We start from the raw sequence: 20,081 nt of genomic DNA, 5'->3' as shown, positions 1-20,081 counted from the left end.
CTGCAACCCTAGTGGCAGGTGTGAGGGGGTGAGATGGGGCACCTGCATTCAGGACTCAAGGAATCCTAGGGCAATAGATGACTACAAGTGAGTGAGGTGTGGACAGGAAGAATGGAGCATTTCAGAAAGAACAGAGAATTGTGTTTGATTTCACTGCTCAGCATTTATAAAATTTATCTATACTTCTTTTCTTTTTTAGCTTCCTTTGTGTTAAACATCCTCCTCGCCTGTAAGTTTTATGTGCCTGCATAAACCACGGATTCTTCTTACCAGAGAAGGAACACAAGCTGAGGGAGACTGATGGCATGGAGGGCAACAGTGTACACCGACCTAGTGTCAGTGAGAAAACACAGTCTAATGGTAACAAACTTATCTATAATGTTTCCTTATAAATCTCTAAACCAAAGGGGGGAAACCGTATGCAATTAGAAATTACTCAGCGCTTGACCTCCCTGTACTTCTATTATTTTCCTGTTTTCTCCTTGTAGTATTATTTTAAAATGAAATTCTGACAGATTCTGTCTCTCTCCTTGCCTCAATTTACTTATTCAATATAGTTTATTTATTCAACAAATCCATACTGAATAGTTCGCAATCTGGGTGACATACAGTTGGGGGCAGAACACAAAACAAGAAATCCTGCATTGGAGTCACAAGCTTAAAATGCAATTATTTATCAGGGACAATTCAACATGTGTAGATAATGACCTTCTAAAATAAACATTTACAAGGCACACTATACCTAAACACAGATAAATAAAAATTTAACTAAATCTATGTAATGTGCTAACATAAACAAGTAATAAATCATATTATTCAAATATGTTGAGTGAAATATAACTGTGTGGAGGTGTGTGTGTTCTTTTGATATAAAGATGGCTTCCACCAGATCTTGTGATCTTATCATATTTTACTTATTTCATGTATTTGAAAGAAAATCACAAAGTCATTCTATATGATAGAATCGAGTAATTATTAGTAGTATAGTAATTGAATTCTTAAGAGGGCAGTATAGAGTCCATTGTGACTAAGAAGTGATTTCGACAGGCATTTACAAATTCTGTTAAATGCCTGTCCCTATGACAGATTCAGATACTTAAACAAGTGAATAAAGTTTTCATTCATTGGATTAAATTAAAAAAAGATGATCCATGTTTAATAACACACATTCTAGAACTTCAAATACAATTTAATAATTTAGGTAAGCACTGCTCAAAATTTCCTGTGATGACAACTCACCTACTATCTGTATTTCTAAAATAGTCGGCAAAGTTTCAAATGATCATTGATCACTTGGCACTCTTTACCTGGATTGATCAATGAAAGAAACAAAACAAAGCAATTCCATGACATAGATATACATTGAAAATCACTGCCAGGCAAATTTTGGAAAATGTGGTTAAAACAGCACACCCAGATGAACCTGGAGGAAATGTAAGCCTTACTAATGTGTGTGAGTGTGTGTGTGTGTGTTCAATTGTGTACCAAGTACACAATTAATCTCAGTAGATTAAATCCTTTATAGATTTAATCTTATTTAATCTTCACACTGATTTACAAATTCAGTATTATTCCTATATTACAGATTAGTAAACTGAAGCAACAAAAGTTTGTCCAAGAAGGAAGATTTGGGGAAAAGTCCTTTTATATGGTGTCTCTGACACCAGCAATGATAAACCTGCTTCACCATGGAGAGTAGATGGGATCATCTACTGCTGTTGTCTATTCTTTTTAAGTGAGATAAATAAGCATTTTTTGGTCTCTCCTAAAATTTAAAATTCTAAGGAAGAAAGCAGTATAATGTCTTCGAGTTCCCCTCACAAGTCTTTTCTTAGATCTCCCTTTTTAGAAATGTTATTTTTAAATTGCACTTATTTCTGTAAATAAGAGAAATTTGCCTCTGTGTTCTGAATAAATGTCATAAAATTTATCTTAACCGCAGGATGGTACCTTAATCCATTTGGTCTGCTATAACAAAATACCACAGTTTGGGTGGCTGATAAACAACAGAAAATGTATTTCTCACTGTTTTGGAGGCTGGAAATTTGAGGTAAGAAGGGTGCCAACCTGATTAGGTGAGGGCGCTCCTCCAGACTTCCTGGCAGAAGAGGCCAGGGATCATTCGGGAGTCTCTCTTACAAAGGCATTAACCCTATTCACAAGGATCCCACCATCATGACGTAAGCACCTCCCAAAAGCTCTACCTTCTAATACCATCTCTTTGGGCAGTGGGAGTTCAATATATAAATCTGGGGAGAACACACTCAGACCATAGCAGGAATGCCTACCAGGTTATGCTGGCAGAGTTTCAGATGCTAGGAGTCTTGCTTATCTTACAGTCCGAAGTCACTCATACACTTGGATATTTCTTCATTCAGAGAACAGAGAGCTCTATAAATTATCCTTTGACATTACTGGAGACTGAATCTGGTAGGGACAGCAGACATATTTTGGCTGATTTCTATCTCTTGAAGGCCAGTAATTTTTATCTTGTGTGATAAAAAGTCATTTCTGATGATTTAAAAAAAGCATAGTCAAACTACTGGCAAGTACAAACCTTCAATAAATCTGCTCTTCATGCAATGAATTTTTGTTTTATTTGTCTTATGAGCAAGGCTTGAGGAGAGTAACATATAACTTTTTAAAAAACTTTCTGTCCAAATGAATACAAGTTTTTAGTATTTCAAACGAGACTCAATTCTGTATGTCGTATGGCAGCAACTTTTATTACTAATATAATAGTTTAACACGACAGTCAACACAGAAAATTTTGAGTGTGGACTTTCCAGAAAGTATCTCTGCCCTGCCTTTAGGTAAACACTCCGGGTCTGAGACTTGGCAGAATGTTGCGACTCAGTGTAAAATCGTAACAATATCTGGTGGTATTGACATGTGAATGATTAATGTTATTGAGGACCCATTGGTAGAAGAGACTTGTGATAGCTGGGCAAACTCCTTAAGATCATGGAGCAATGAAGTTATCTTGTTAGACAAGCCTTACGAAACATAGGATCCAAGGGAGAAAAATTTTTAGACATATGATTGGTGATGACCTAGAGGGGTGGGATAGGGAGGGTGGGAGGGAGGCTCAAGAGGGAGGGGATATGGGGATACATGTATAAATAGATTCACTTTGTTGTACAGCAGAAACTGGCACAACAGTGTAAAGCAATTATACTCCAATAAAGATCTGAAAAAAAAAATAAAGGGGAAAAAAAAAGTAGGATCAATGAAATATATGAATAAGGTTTTAACGATGAGATTGAAAATCCTAACCCACAGTAGAGGAAAAAACAGAGGCAACATGGGAGTTGGCTCGTCCTCACTTTTTCTTCTTCTATGACTCCTATGGTTCATTCTTTCATGCATTTATTCACTCAATGAACATTTCTTTGTTGTGATGCATAGAGATATATACTGGTAAGTATAGCAGACAGAGTTCTTGTGCTTTTAGAGATTATGTTAATTTAGGGATCACAGCTACTGAGGGTGAAGCTCTGAGGATGAAATTTCAGTCTGTGGGGAGAGATGGAATTCGGGGATTAGCATCTTTCCTATTATTCCAAAAACTACAGCACATAACACTTCCTCTTCTCACTGGGAAGGGCAAGTCTCAAATGAATTCTCCAATGAATGCTCCAAATGTTTAAAAGGAAAAGTTAGGAGTGAAAAATTTAAGAGTATAGAATGTATTGTTTCCCCAGAAAGCAAGACAGTGCTCAAAGAATCATACTAGAGTGTGTTAAAAGGACAAAAGAACCAATTTGAAAGAGCCCCGGATAATCAAATATAGATAATTTAAACATCAAAATAATTATAAAAATGGATTACAACTCATTCAATAAAATAAAACCTAATATCCCATGTGAATAAAACAAAATAAATGAATAAGTAAATCAACAGAGAGAATGAAAATCTCTTCCCTAAGTAGAAAGTTAACTAATAATTGTATAACAATATGTGGGTAGAAAATCATCAATAAATAATAAAACTAGTCGTGAAAATGTGCTAAAGAACAATATGCTTACACAGACTTACAGTAGCTCCGAATAACTTTCTTATTAATCACAGAGGAAATCATCACTTTATACTCTAGAAACCTAGTGGATACTAACTCAGTCTTCAAACATTACATCACTAATATTTGGACAAACTGACAACAAGCACCTTCTTAATAAAATGAACTGAGAAGGAAAGAGCATCACTTTTGTTATTCCTACCAAAAATGCATAATCTGAGTTGAATTATGAGGAAACATCAGGCAAACCCAAATTAAGGGACAATCTACAAAATAAGCAAGAAACAGAAAGACAGAGAATGTATTCCAGATTGAAGTTCTGTCAGAGAATGTTCTTTATTATTAGGAAATGCAGACTGAAGGAAGTATTTACAGGACATGCTGTTTACAACTTAACTCTCAGTTGGGGAAAAATAAATATCTATCTACCTAATCTATCTATCATCTATATCTATCTATCTATCTATCTATCTATCTATCTATCTATCTATCTATCATCTATCTATCTATCATCTATCTATCTATCATCTATCTATGTATCTATCTATCATCTTTTTATCCAGTGAGATTAGGAAAGTGAGAAAAAAATGATAAAGCAAATAGGGCAAAATGTAAACAAATAGTAAGTAATAATAGTAAATGGTAAAGGGTATATAGGAGTTCCTTTACCAATTCTTGAAACTTTTCTGTAAGTTTGAAATTATATCAAAACTGAAGACCATGAAAACAATATACAGTTACTTGAACTGTCTGAAGAATGTAGGTCAAACACTACCTGCAAGTAGTAACAAAGTTGTTTCCTTGTTGTTATTTTTTAAACCAGGATTCTTTGCCCTCCAGTTTGAATTGAGAGCTTTTCATTTTTTTCCAGCCCTAAACATCAAGTATATTTATACTGCGAGCAAGTATATCATTTGTTCAAAGGCTGGTTTCTCATCCCCACGTCCCGTTATGTGTGTGAACAGAATCCCACCACGTTTCTAACAGGCAACATGCTGATTCTAAAATTCATGTTTTAGACACATGTTCAACTGGATTTTTCAAAAACAAACATACATATCCAGAAAACTTTATAAAAATAAATATGAGAATTCTTTGAATAATAAATATAGACCAATAATTTTAAAAATTAGATGAAATTGATGATTTTCTGGTAAAAGATAACTTAAAATGACTGCACAGAAATATGTAACAACGGAATAGATGGGCCAGATGGTTTTACAGGAGAGTTTTATCAAAATTTCAAGAAAGAAATAATCTGTAATTTATGCACACTGTTTCAGAGAGTAGGAAAAAAAAAAACAACTTGGAAACCTCTAATGTATAAAACCTAAGTAAGTACAGCACAGGAAGTGGAGTCACATTAATTTCTTTTATAAACATACATACATGGATAAAATTAAATACCTACATAGATAAAATAATTATAAAGTGAATCTGAGGTACTAGAAATGTTCTAGCTCTTGATCTCTTAATCTGGGTGGTAATTGCATGTATATACACATACCTAAAAAAAAATCCAGCTGTATATTTAAGACGTCCAATTTATCCATCCACTTGCATACAACATTGGAATTCAATTTTAAAAGTTTTAAAATATTAGTGTGGATTGGGGGGAGTGGTATATCACCTTTGCTCATGTAAACAATTTTAAAATCCCTTTTTTGTGATGTTTTAATTTACATTATGTCATTTTAGATGTTTCATTGGATTCCAAAAGGTTTTATCCCACCCCCTCACTTATTTCTATTAAAACCCATTTAACCTTTGCTCACAGGCATTAAATAATCTAAATATACAATCTTAATTGCAGATGTTGAAAGACTGTGAATGAAAAAAATCAAAAGGATGAGACATGTTTCTTTAGCTTGCACAAATGGCATTTTTGGTTTCCCCAAACTTTATTTTCTCTTAGCATTTCCAGTCTTTTATAACTGGCTGCACGGCATGGCAGTCTTCCAATGCACTTAAAAAGCTCGGAGGAGCCATCCAATGTATATTAATCCACTGCGAAAACAAATAACTTGAGTGCTTGCTCTCCTGCAGTCTCGGTCATTAATGTTGGTGGTTGGTATTGATGCTATGATCTGCGTGCTGCCAAAGCCAAGGCCTTGGATGGAAACGCTCTCTAGACATTCCAACGATTTTTTCTCCTGGTCTTGTGTACCAGCTACATTTGATATCAGTTTCTTTCTCCTTGGTGCAAATCTTATCTTTATCCTTCAACTGATAGAGGGGAAAAATTACAAAACCACAAATAGTAACTCTTCTTGATTTAGGCAGGAAGACTCTGGGGAGGATCTGGTAACACCAAAGGGAGATTCTCCATGGTTGGAGTGCATCAAATAAAATGTAGCCAAACGAAGAAAATAATGAAAGCTGTTTGCTTTCCAGCATTACATCTACTATGATGTATTTTCTGAAAGCCACCCAAGTATAACTATTTATTTTAACTAAAGTAATCGAGATTAATGTCAGCAGTTATGACACACACTGTTTGCTAAAGAACACATAGAACAATTGCTCAGGGCAAGCTTCATTAAGAAATCAGATAAAATTAGTAAAACTGATTATATTTCAAAACTCAGCAGCAGCTAAAATTGCCATTCAGGAGCTTCCAATTAACACAATTGGTCTTGTTCACAATCAGCTATTGTAATCTCATTAGCTTATTATATTTTAATCATTGTGATAACAGCACAGCAAAATGTGTTTTATTTTGCCTGGGTGAAAACGGTCCAGGTGGAGTGTGCAGCGTACCTAGTATTAGACACGCACAGGCTTTTGGAACTTGGCAAGTCTTCCAATCTTTGGGGGAATTATCCTGATCAAGTGTCAAACGCACATAGAGCCCCCTACTCTACCAGTGAGGGGGCATTACGGAAACAAACATCTAATTTGGCATCTGCTGATGGGAGGATTAATTATGTAGCTGACACCGTGACTGAAATCATTTTGTAATGGCATTTGAAAAAATGGCAGTTTATGGAAGAGAGAGAGAAAGAAGGATATTGAAGAGAAAAGAAAAAAAAGGAGATAGAATTCTCTGAGTACCTGCATCTAACTATTGTACCTCTTTGTTTTACTACTTTGTTTTATAAATACAGTTCTGAAGATACTAGTCACTGCGAAAACACAAAATTCTTCTGTGCTTTAGGTAGGAGCGGTCAGCACACGTCTAAAAATACTCGTGTTTCATTGATACCAAGTATTGCCTGCTGCAATGAGATTATGTTCTATTGATGGGAACTGGGATGTAACAGCCATCTACAGAAAGCAATAGGTTGCCCTATTTTCTGCCTGAAAATGCTGCGTGTTTTATGAACTGCCTCTATCTTGCACACCAGGGATGTGTCTGTGGCTAAGGCCATAACAGGATTTTCCTAAATGATACAAAAATACAAATATTCAGACCAACGAGCTTACAGAGGCTGATAATTTTCTGGCAAGTTTTCGTACTGCATTTTACCACCATCTTTTAAGAATATTTTTGATTTCCCTTTTCCATTATCAGTGCTTTCTGTAAAGTCGTCAATGATCACTAATTGTGTTCTGCAAAAGGGAAACAGCAGAGGCAGGGCGCCAACGTATGTGCAAATCCTTGTTCTTGGGAGGACCCTGTACAACAGAAAAGATATGAAGAGGTAAACATGCAGAGGTGTGCACCCTGGGAAACTCAGACCTCCTTCTGTAATCTCAAAACCCCATCGTGTTTTTTTGAATAGTCGATACTAATTCCGTCTTTAAAAAACAGCCACTCAGTTCCTGATATTTTACTGTCCATAAATAAATACATGAGGAAAGTGCCCTTATAAATCCCAGGAGAGAAAGTTAAATGAAAATGGAAGACAGAGTCCTTCTGTGACTATCATATTACCATACCTAAGCACTAAAAAGGTGAACGTTCATCATTATTAAAATCATTCAATTTGTGTCTTTAATTATAACTTTTGGGGGCATGAATGGCTCCAGAGAAATTAGTCTTCTATTTGCTCTCTGAAAGAATTTAATAAGTAATACATGATGTTAACTGATTTTTAAAAATCCATTTAATTTTTCCCTGAATTCTATTTTAGGATGATGAGTTTTGATATCACAGAAATTCTTGTCCAGCATCTCCTGCTTAGACAGTGACAAATTTGTGTTTCTTAAACCACAAGGTCCTGGATGATGTATATTTATGACTTAACTTCTGAACTACTTAGTCTTTCACAATTTAAGCCACGGCCTCCTTACATGTAGTAAGCAGTTGCAGTCTCAGATTCTCTTTATGAAAATCCACATAAGCTGTTTGAATGATGGTCTCAGGCAGCCTGCAAGTCATTGTCTTCATTTGTTTAAGAACTTTTATTGAGATGTAATAGACGTACAAGAAACTGTGTATATGTAAAGTGTCCAATTCGATATTTTTTTTTATTAGTAATGTATACATGGCAATCCCAATCTCCCAATTCATCCCACCCAACACTCCCCCCCCCAACTCCTGCTTTCCCTACTTGGTGTCCATATGTTTGTTCTCTACATCTATGTCTATTTCTTCCTTGCAAACCAGTTGATTTGTACCAATTTTCTATATCCCGCATATATGTGTTAATATACGATATTTGTTTTTCTCTTTCTGACTCACTTCATTCTGTATGACAGTCTCTAGGTCCATCCATGTCTCTACAAATGTCCCAATTTCGTTCCTTTTTATGGCTGTGTAATATTCCATTGTATATATGTACCACATCTTCTTTATCCATTCATCTGTTGATGGACATGTAGGTTGCTTCCAAGTCCTGGCTATTGTAAATAGTACTGCAATGAACACTGGGGTGCATGTGTCTTTTTGAATTATGGTGTTCTCTGGGTATATGCCTAGTAGTGGGATTGCTGGGTCATGTGGTAATTCTATCTTTAGTTTTTCAAGGAACCTCCATACTGTTCTCCATAGTGGCTGTATCAATTTACATTCCCACCAGCAGTGCAAGAGCGTTCCCTTTTCTCCACACCCTCTCCAGCATTTATTGTTTGTAGATTTTCTGATGATGCCCATTCTAACCAGTGTGAGGTGATACCTCATTGTCGTTTTGATTTGCATTTCTCTAATAATGAGTGATGTTGAGCAGTTTTCATGTGCCTCTTGGCCATCCGTATGTCTTCTCTGGAGAAATGCCTATTTAGGTGTTCTGCCCATTTTTTGATTGGGTTGTTTTCTTTTTTGATATTGAGCTGCAGGAACTGTTTATGTATTTTGGAGATTAATTCTTTGTCTGTTGATTCATTTGAAAATATTTTCTCCCATTAAGGGCTGTCTTTTCGTCTTGTTTATAGTTTCCTTTGCTGTGCAGAAGCTTTGAAGTTTCATTAGCTCCCACTTATTTATTTCTGTTTTTATTTTCATTACTCTAGGGGGTGAATCAAAAAAGATCTTGCTGTGATTTATGTCAAAGTGTGTTCTGCCTATGTTTTCCTCTAGGAGTTTTATAGTGTCTGATCTTGCATTTAGGTCTTTAATCCACTTTGAGTTTATTTTTGTGTATGGTGTGAGGGAGTGTTCTCATTTCATTCTTTTACATGTAGCTGTCCCATTGTCATTATTTTCATTTCTAACAGTGACACTTGTGTATTTAGAGAAGCTCAGGTTGTGCAATCAGTAAATCTCTTCTTTCCCTGCCTATGACTGATTTGCAGATTCATACCCATATGGTATGGAATCTGCATGGGTTTAAAGACAGAAAGAACTTCTCATAATCCTTCACATGTATTCTGATGACAATAGATAATTATGTTGAATTCTCATGTGCTACAGCACTTACAAACCACTTTGCAGAATGTAGATTTGCAAATATGTGATAAAATTCCTATATCTAAAACAAACAGGGAGGCAGGATTTTAAGATTCAGCATCTTACTTTATGCAATTTCAGATAAAGATGCTTTTTATAGGCAGATTATAAGTGCACATATCAATATAAATAGGTACATACGTGTTAAAGAAAAAATATGCTTCTAACTGTGAAAGAAAAAAGTTTTCCGTGACACTAGTTGAAGAATGGTAAACCAGACTTTATTCAGGGGGGTAGAGTGGCACCATGATGGATGCAGGGACCACTGCAACGGGGTCTTGCGTGGGACAGAGAGATTGGACTCAACTTCAATTGTTAAAATTGGGGACAAGTGGGGATTTATAATGAATGCAGAGTGGGGGTCAGTGGGTGAAAAACCACTGAGAAGACATCAGGACTAAGGGGGATTCTCCTTAGACGGACTCAATAAAATTCTTGCTGAAGGCAGGCCAGGACAATAAGATATCAAGCGTGGTCAGATGCCAAGCATGTGGGATTTTCCGTAACTGATTTAGCAGAATTCTTGCTCCACTGGATTCTACAGGATAGAGAGAAAAGCCAAGATCAGGCCTAATCCAGCAGAGGGTTCAGACAAACCTGAGTAAATTTGGGTCAAGAAGAGAGTCTTTATATGGTTTGTTACAAATAATATATTAGTATATTTATAGCTATATGTAAAGAAGCCTAAATATGTGTAACTTGCTGTGTTTACACATACACATACACATACACATACAGAAGTACTATTTGGTAAAAATTTGCCAAATATGAAAACACCAAGTTTTGAATATTTAGCATGAAAAATATTATTACTATTGTCAACCATTGCTTGTTCAGTGCTTATTGTGAGCCAAATACATTCCGTTCAACAACTCCTGTTTGCGTCTAAGCATGCATTATACCATGCATTTGGTGCATGATATCACAGACTTTATGGAAGTGTCACAGGCAGAAAATTTCAGTATCACATGGCAATGCTTTTCAGTGAATTTTGTTGTTCTTGTGATGGTGCTGCAGAGACCTTTCTTCAAATGAAATCTTACTTAGGTGAACCATTTTTAAATAGATAAAAGCAAAGTTTCCATATCTGAGGTGAAGCTGGACTCAGAACCCCCTTTACTTGTCTCCCTCACTGTCACCCACTATGAAACGTTAAAGAAATAACAGTTGAGTATGAGTTTGAAAATGACCGTCAACCTAATGCAGGTACAGGATGCTACAGTTAAACAGGAAAAGAAGGCATCTGGTCTAAAAACACGGTTCAGTGGATGCTACAGGGCAATGATGATGCCTGAACTGGAGTATGGGTGGGAGTTGACTAAAAGAGTAAACAATGAAAAGGTTGTTAAGGGAACAGTATGAAGAAAGGTACAGAGGATAAAACAACCCATGTGGGCAGCAAAATGGAAAGTGTTAAGAAATTATCAGAGGGATGGGAAGTGGCAAAATATGATGGAGGAGAGAAGGGTAACTGGGATCAGGGCTGGTACTGAACCCAATACTAAACAACTGAATTTTAGCAGATAGGCAATGGGGCTGCAATGAATATTTTTAGGCAGGAGCATGGCGTGATTAGATCTGCTTTACAGGTAGGTAGCTCTGGCTGCGGGATGGAGAATTAACTTAATGGAGGCAAGACAAGAAGTAGGTGAACTTATTTAAAGATCTAATAAGGTATAACTTAATCCCAGGTCGTACAGCTAAAAATGGTGGTGGCAACGGAAAAGCGAGAACAGACTTGAAAAAGTTCAGGAGGCCATGTAGGCAAAATGGTCATGCAATTAGCCAATGTCAGAAGCATAGGAGGAAAATGGATAACAGATTGGTGGTAGTTAGGAAGGGGTGTAGAAATAGAGATGCTGAGTTAAGTTGCAAACATACTGAATTAGAGGATTAGATACATTGGCTATTCCCGTCTGGAGTTTATGGGAAGTAAGCACCGGGATGGAGAGAATAGATTATAAAGAGGCAACAGTGCGTGGCACACAATAAAATCATGAATGTAGCATGAGCTGCTCCTAGTAAAAACTATAACAGAAAGAGCAGAAGATAAGATGATTTCCTGAGTAATACCAAGGTTAAAGGAATAAGGCAGATGAGGCAAAGAAAAGATCAGGGAGCTAGAAGGCGAAACATAAGTGAGAACTAACTCTGAAGCCAAGAAAACGAATCTCGGGCGGTGGCCTGTGCTTTCATTTGGAGTTTTCTAAATGTGCCTTAGGAAGTCCATTCTGCTATCCTGGCTGCTTCTGCCCAAGGTTTTCTTGCCATAAAATAGGAGCAGGCGCTTATTCATATTTGTCTCAGGTGGATTTCTCCACTTAAACTCAATGCTATATCTGAGGCTACAATTACTGTTATTTATATCCAAATCCTCTAACTCAATCACAAGATCCAAATCTTCTGGGATCTCTTTGCCAGCCTGGAATTGAGCTTGCTTAGCCTTCACGCATGACAGGGTGCCCCTCTTTGGACTGCAATGTCTACTCTTCTCTCCAGGTAGCCTCTCTCCTGCCGCTTATCCTCTCCCTACACCTACCTCGCAGCTGCGTAGGGGAATCTATGCAGGTTCACGTGCATTAGCTGAAGCTGACCATGGATCATCATGGTTACTGATTGGGAAAGTTGCTCTATACCATTTGCACAAAGACATCGCATGTGTTTTACCTTATGTATCGGACACTTCTTTTACTTAGGTTGAAAAGTGTAACATTGCCATTCCTGTAGGTCAAAAGGCTAAATATTAGCAGTTTCATAACTTTTGACCTATTTTATGTCTATAACTTTTACTTTTGTCTCTTCGTCTTTGAAACCAATATGCAAAGAGGACAAAGTACAGAATATCCATGTGCCTCTGGGTAGAAGATAACTTGGATACGCTGTTGATCATGAAATGCTTGAGGTCTTAGATGGATGCATCTGCCTATAAACCTTCATTGCCTATCGCACAGGAAGGACTGCACAGGGGAGCCGGCTGCTTCTGTGTGTAACAGAACCTCTGGGGGCTGCATCCACCCCTTAGAAGCCCTAAGGTATTTGTCATTAAACCACTCCTGCCGGGCTCCGTGACTGAGAAGATTCAGTAAACCTCTCCGAGTGCGGACCTCCCGAAATAGTTAGCTCATCTGTTTATTCATTCAATTAAAAAACAATTATTCTTTTGTTCATTAAATGAACATGTATCTAGTGGCCGCCATGTGCCGTTTAGTAGTATCTGGTTCACGGACGATTGCAGGATTTAATCTGAGCAGCTGGGTGCCTTTTCATTTTACAGCTTATTATTACCAGATAATTTTTAATAATTTCCAGCCGCTGGTCACAAAAGTGTGACAAGCTGAGTAGGCAAGACCTGGAAGCTCCTTGCGGTTCAATCCTGTCACACCTGCATGAGCCTTTGCTGGATTCCCGGTTTTCACAGAACTGATGGTCAGGCGAATTCTGCCCCTGCCTTCCCACTCCCATCCTCCCAGCAGCTGACATCAGGGCTCCTTTCCCACTTTCACCTTTGGCACCAGAGTTTCTTATCCTTGCCACTATTGCCATCTGAGGCTAGATCCTTACGGTGGGGGGTTGCCCTTGCTTTGTAGGATGTTTAGCTGCATTCCTGCCCTCTACCAACTAGATACCAGGGACACACCACTCCCAATCGTGACAATCAAATGTGTCTCCAGACAGTGTCAAACGTCCCCTGGGGGTGAGGGGAAAACTCCTTCCAGTTAAGAACCCTGCTATAAACTTAACAGCAATGGTGTTTCCTTGTAAAACATCATCCAAGGATTTTCCTCCACCTACATGACCTAAGGCTACTGAAGGCTACAAGCAAATCTGGGCATCCTTTTACCACATATATAGTGCAAGGGCTATAAAAGTGTGTGTACATGTACATATACATATATATGTATGTTTATGTATTTACATATAGTTTTATTGGAATCCAGAGGAGAGTGATCTTACCTCCTGAAACAAATCACATAATGTAGCTATATTATTATAATTAGTACAGGCTGACCTTGAACCCTCCTCATGAACAAATCAAGATGCCCCAGTCTGCCATGTGTCAGAGCTGTTATCATCATCAAGCATGATGAGATTGTCTCTGTGAATGTAGATGGTGGAAGATTTCTCTGTTTTTTTTTTTTTCCCTTTCTTTGACAGTAAATCCAACATCATACACACGCTAAGCTTTCCAAGTACAAAGCATTTTAATAGTTTGCTTTGGCAGGTTGGAGCTATAGTTCCATTTCAAGAATTCACCTTTGCACGGCTTCCCAGGGGTATTTGGACCCCTTGATGTGAGCTGAGATCTGCAGGAGGAAGTAGACATACAGGGAAGGATGGGCCTCGGTTCCCTTCTTTTCATCTGTCACAACTAAAACTCTATGACTTTTATTTCCTAAGGAAAACAAAGTTAATTTGGAGTCTTTCAAAAATCTTGGCATGTAAAATAATGCCACAGAACCCCAATTTTGGGACTGCTGTGATTGCATTCCCTAGTTAAGCACCCTAGATATCAATACTTAATGGTATTCTCTAAGCTCAGCCAGTGAAGAAAATAGGGTTGTTATCTATCAAAGCACATTTTCGTTTCTGACAAGTAAAAAGCAGCATGGGGAATGCAGGAAGGCTGAAATGAAAGCCTAAAAGAAAACTCATATAACATCTGGTGTCCTTTATCCCCTGTTGGCCTTTCATAGTATGATATGATGAGCTTGTTCTGATTTAAGACCTGATGATTTGGTTTGAAAAAAAAGCAGGAGGAGGGGGCTAGATGCAGCCAGGCTGGCAGCAAATTGGGATACAAAAATCTGCTCAAATAATTGGAAACACGACAGGTCTTTCCTAACTGATGCCAGTGGCATCTAAGTTTATCCGTCTCTCTCAACTGAATTGGTAAAGTGCATTATCTTATTGGTTTTAAAGTTTCCATCTCACTTATTTGCAGGGGGAAATGTGAGCACATCAGTCATGATGGATTGTCTAATTTTCTGGGCTGAATAAAACCAGTTTTATGAGATTGTTGATTCCTGGCTTATTAGTTAGCAGAAACACTGATCAATTTTTAACCTGGAAAAAGCTTATCAAGTTATTGCATTTAAAATGTTTCATTCTTGTTACCATAGTATCGATAATGAATATGCTAATTAAAAATTGAAAAAGGATTTCATAAAGGAGTTTTTCTTAGCTTTTTTAATTTTCAATCCAAATGCTAACATTGTCCCAAGCCACAGATGTCAGAAGATTAGTAATTACTCTACAAAAAATCATCTTTGATCAAAAAGCCAGAGGAAGGAGCAGAGAGAGATCATTTCCTACCTAGAAAATACAGGTCCAATTGAATCCATTGCAAATTTCTTACTGCTTCATTTACAAGAGCCGGAAAATAAGGAGAACCAAATACTACGGAGCCATATTTTTTAAATTAAATGAACCATTTAGGGTTCATTGGACGTGGAAGTACACATGGTAATGCACAGGAGAAGAATTTTATTTGCTAATTTGAACCTTTGACGAGAAACTTGTCTCATGGATGCTCCACATTTTAATGCTCCAATGAAAGCATTTTTCCAAAAAGTCCTTAAAAATATCAAAAATACCAGACATATTCATTCATCAAAAAGCTATGTACTCAGGTGAGAATCCCAAATAGGAAAAAAAAATTGCATCTCTCTTTTTCTCGAATTCGAATTATAATCATAAAAATAAAACTTCCCTTTGTCCCTTTGTTTTGCTTCTTAAAAGTTATAATAACTATGTGAAGTTGGCTCAGGAATAATTAACATAAATCCAGGCATCTTTTTTTTTTAATTAATTAATTTATTTATTTATTTTTTATTTATTTCAGGCATCCTTTTTTGACAGAAATGATGTTCCAGCTTTTTTTTTTCTTTTTCTTTTTTTTCTTTCTGTCCAACTTTTTTCGTGCATGGGTTTCATCTACGTGAATATCTAGTCTTCCTAGTTAGAGTCACAAGCGAAGGAAGCAGTTCCTTTACAAAAGGAAAGAAGGGAGTCAAAAACTTTTCTGCAAGTAGACTTTACTGTGAAATGTTATCTTTTGTTAGTTCAAAGGTTCCCAAAGATATAAATTCTTCAGAACTGCCCTGAGGTGCTGGGAATGTAAATTGAATACTTTACCATTTGTAGACGGTTCCCGCAGTAATGTGTATCTCCTCTGTGAGCGAGTGTTTGGGGATTTTTCAATTACTGGAGTCTGAAAACTCAGAGATTCTTTAGGGCAGAAAAAAGGATTCTTCTCAAAGTTGAGTCACTGATGTTCAAATTAGCTGCCAAAAGCACCATAATGATCTGTGTTCCAGATTTCCTAAACAGGGGAAACTGGCCCAGTTTTGTTAGAGGGAAAATAACCTACTCTAACAGCCTCCATGGATAACTGCAGACGGGTTATGGGATAGGTTAAAAGTGAAATAAATTCTTAATGTGTGCCACATACAATAGACCAATGTTACTTCTAAAAGACTCAGATGAGCTCCTTCATATTTTTTTAGAGTGATAAGTTAAGTATGGCCTTTAGGCTGTTAACAGCTTTTTTAGAAAATAATGAATGAAAAATGATAAAAATGGTATATGTGCATTTAAAATTGGGCATATAACCAGCTCACAATCATGGGGTGACTGAAAAATTATAATTTCCAAATTTCCATCTGATTCTCCGAAACTTTCTTATTCTAGTGTCTTTCTCCCATCCTCAATTTAGTGGAATTGACTAGTTTGTTTCATTTTTTTTCCCCCTATATTAAAGCTGCTAAGCATTAGTGAAACACAATGCTAAAAAGTTAGCAGGAAGAAAAAGTCATGAAAAATGAACAAAGAAATAGCTTAACACTGGTACCTTTCAGCCTTCTTGATAGGAATGTATTGTGAACAAGGGCAACCTGAATTAGAGTAACATCTATTACAGGATTTTTAAACAGGCTAAAAAGTGGTACCAAGTAGTCATCCTTTTTTGTTGTTGTTGTTGCTAAATGGGGGATCTATTTCAATTAAAATATCTAAAAGGATTTATTATCATGCAATTTTAAATTCAAATACATGATTCCGTATTGTTTAAAACAGCTTGTTCTTCTAAGTAGGTCGACCTATTTTCCTTGTGTTGTCATTTCACACATGTTTTATGTTCTTTGTAAAGGCAAACTGATTTTGAAAGAAAAAAAGCCACAAATAAAGCATTCTTTAACTGTCAGAGTTAGACCTACGCTCATGTCAGATGTTCAAGAAGACAACCATTTTGGGCAGACTGGGTTTTATTCTACCAGAAAGGAAGAGAGAATTGTCTTAAGGCTCCATTAACACACTCACAACCTCATAGAACCTTCCATTTATGAGACATTTTCTGACTCACTTTTTAAGAGAGGCGGAAGATTAAACACTAAAAAGGTAAGAGTAAGATGCAACTATGTTTGTGCTTGAATATCTACTGAGAAGGTAGGTTAAAACCTTTTCGGTGCTAGCTAATATAACACATTTATTGAGAAACTACTATCCTCCAGCAAAGAAACTCATGCAGCAGATACAAATCTAAAAATTCAGCGGTGAGCATTTTAACTCCAAGAACTTTACTCCGAATAAAATATGCAAAGTAGAACTAAGACACAAATGAAGCAATGGATGCTGAGAAAAAGTTCAAAATATCCCGTCTTGGGAACTTGGGAAGGTTTTCCAAGGAGGAGGGGACATTTAAGTTGAGCGGTAATAAAGAAAAAGAAGATAAAGAGGGGCCCAGGCTAAGGTGCTTATGCTAGAAAAGGCCTATGTAAATAAACAAGGGTGCAGGCAGGTAACCACATGGTATCTGTAGGGAACTATTACAGTTCAGTTACTCAGACAACCAAGTTGTAAAGTTGAAAGAAGTGAGGTTGCTGGAACAAGCAAAGCCAGTTATCTAGAGCATGTTTTATAATTTTTGATAAGCACTGCCTCAGGTTTTAGATCTGCACTTTCATCATAAGATTAAGGGTCCTGAGTGACTCAAGGTCGCGATTTGAGATATCATCTTTCTATACTAAATTAGTGGATGTCATTGATTTATTTTTAATTAGGTCAGATTGGCATTTTTCAACAATCACTTTTGTTTTCTGAGTCATTCAAAATTTTTAAAGCCAATTTAAAGAAGTCAGCTTGCCAGAAGGCTATTTAATGAATAAGTGATAAAGCAAATAACCACGTCACCAAAAGGCAATTCATCAGTTTCTGAGTGAGCCTTTTCCCCAAACTTTCCAAATATATTCAAGACGATGAAAATGAAGCCACCCATGAACCTTAGCTTTCCAGAAACACTGCACCCTTTAAAATGAATCTTCCAAGAAACATTGTCCTTAAAATAAGTATTTAGAAAATTGAAAAAAAGTTGCTAAACTTGTCAATTTATCTTTGACAAATGAATATTATTAAACAATAGATACTTTTCTCATAGCCATGTGCATTTAACAGCTTGGTCTATTCACAGAATTTGGCCCAACTCTGGGCTAAGTAGATATTTAATGATGCAAAGTTCAAAAAACAAAATAGCAGTAACAAAGAAATAACAAAAAACATGACATCTGCTGGCTTTTAATTGATGAAAATTTATTAAAATCAGTTTTCATATCCTAACTCTGATCCCTTACATACGTACACCTACACTTTATCTAGTAAAGAAATATATGTTTAATTTTAATGTGACTATGTGTCACATTAGTGAACCAGTAGTTCATTTAATATGCGTTCTTACAACATCTTAATAACGTATTTCCTATGTCAAGGGCCGACTATGTTTTTCTCCAACTAATTTTCTAAGATCACAAAACATTTTCCATACTCTACAATTTGTTCTGCAACTGGTAGGCCTCTCTCGTTTTGTTGTAAAAACATCCTGCCATGCAACGCCAGATTGTGTTAACTCTGGGTAGAGCGATAACAGATGTGCTGAGTTGTCCTGTTTCCTGGAAATGCCAGCATCTTTCTCCCCGCTAGTTCCCTGACTATAAAGATGACACAAGCAGCAGTGCACTGGTGGTTCCTGGCAAGGGTCCCATTCCTTGGCTGCAGTCTCTTCTCACATCCAGTCGGCCCCAGTCCCACCGCACAGTTTTCCAGTGTAACAAACGGGCCGAGATTCACGCAGGCTCCTTAGCACCGAGCGGCGGCTTTCCAGCCTCGCAGCCAATAGAGTCGTAGCATCCTCCAAGGACCGCGAGGGAAGAGACAGGAGGGGCGGGGGATGGCAGACAGGCGGATGATGTCCAGGCTGGGGTGTTAAAGACCTCAGTGGCTCAAGCTCCGGCGCTGACCGCTGTCAGGGCCGTGCTCTATCTATCTCTCCCCCACCCTCCACCCCCCACCCTGCGCTAGGCATCCTGCCTCCCAGTGAAGTCAGCAGCGGGCAATGACAGAGAAAGAGCTCATCTATCTGTGAGGAAAGAAGCCACGTTGATGGTTCCCCAGTGGACGTAATTGTGCTCATTACTGCCCATTTACATTTCATCACTCGATTATCACAAATGCCTCATTACTGCTGAAAAGGGTTTCTGGTGAACTACTTGCTAACTATTCATTCCTCGGCTCGGATGTCACCAGACAGGCTGATTGGAAAGGGAGGCGGGAGAGGAGGAGCCGAAGAGGAGCGAAGGTGAGAAAGGTCTTCTATCAGATTTGATTAAAGGCCGTGATTTAAATCGATATTTAATAAAGTGGCTGCTACCACGTAACACGGGCAATTCCCCATGCAGCCAGAGTCGAGATTAGGAGCCCTCACTGCCGGCTACATAACTCAATTGGGTTCTGTGCACTGGTCTGGCACCTGTGTCCCTTAGCGCGTCGCCTCCAAGGTAATAGGTTTATGAGCCGATGAACAGAGCTGATAGGTTCTAAATGGATTAACTAGGTGTCTGCAGTCTAGTGATGAATACATCAGGCAAAAAAAAAAAAAAAAAAAAAAAGCGTGCATAAGCAGCAAGTGATGGGGGTGTTGACAGACACTGTGTGTGTCATGACCCCACAGGGTAAATACTGGCTCCGTGCCTGTCACTCAAGTGCGCTCTCTCTCTCCCAGTAATGGGTGAAGATACCTGGCCTGGCTGCTTCACAAGCCTGTTCTATACCAGGGAACAGAGGCCTGCTTCCAAAAAGGCTTCTACAGGGCTCTGCTGGCCCACCAGCTACAGCCAGCATTAGAGTAAACCTCCAAATGGGTATTTTTAACATCCCAAGAATGACAAATAGATTGAAATTCCTGGG

The 20,081-nt window shown here is 37.7% G+C and overlaps 1 long non-coding RNA gene across 7 annotated transcripts in view; it reads left to right on the top strand.

The window, feature by feature from the left end:
* LOC130831327 (uncharacterized) overlaps positions 1 to 20,081 on the top strand; it is a 142,681-nt gene that overhangs the window by 48,667 nt on the left and 73,933 nt on the right. For 6 of the 7 annotated variants that reach the window (XR_009048038.1, XR_009048034.1, XR_009048033.1 and 3 more), the window contains exon 3: positions 200 to 360. This is a non-coding gene — a long non-coding RNA (uncharacterized LOC130831327). Of the gene's footprint in view, positions 1 to 199; positions 361 to 1,585; positions 2,566 to 20,081 lie in introns of those variants that run through there. The other variant, XR_009048037.1, reaches the window with a different exon arrangement.

Source organism: Hippopotamus amphibius, chromosome 11 (assembly GCF_030028045.1).
Source record: "Hippopotamus amphibius kiboko isolate mHipAmp2 chromosome 11, mHipAmp2.hap2, whole genome shotgun sequence".
NCBI classification, from domain to species: domain Eukaryota; kingdom Metazoa; phylum Chordata; class Mammalia; order Artiodactyla; family Hippopotamidae; genus Hippopotamus; species Hippopotamus amphibius.
Note: the sequence above shows the minus strand (reverse complement) of the source record. Positions and strands in the feature narration are given on the sequence as shown.